Below are 202 nucleotides of genomic sequence, written 5' to 3' on the forward strand. Positions count from 1 at the left end.
ATTTGTGTATTTTGGATGCAACTAACACGGACTAACGCTGTTTTCAGCAGAACTGTTCTGGTGTCTCGTTTTTGTGCAGAAATCCAACTTTCAGGGAAAAACCTCGGGATTTTGACGAAAGGGCCTATTTTCCCGAATAATGACGGAGCCGGAAGGACAATTGAAGTGGAGGCCCGAGGGCCCCACACCACATGGCGGCGCG

The sequence above is a fragment of the Lolium rigidum genome, chromosome 6 (genome assembly GCF_022539505.1).
Source record: "Lolium rigidum isolate FL_2022 chromosome 6, APGP_CSIRO_Lrig_0.1, whole genome shotgun sequence".
Lineage (NCBI taxonomy): Eukaryota > Viridiplantae > Streptophyta > Magnoliopsida > Poales > Poaceae > Lolium > Lolium rigidum.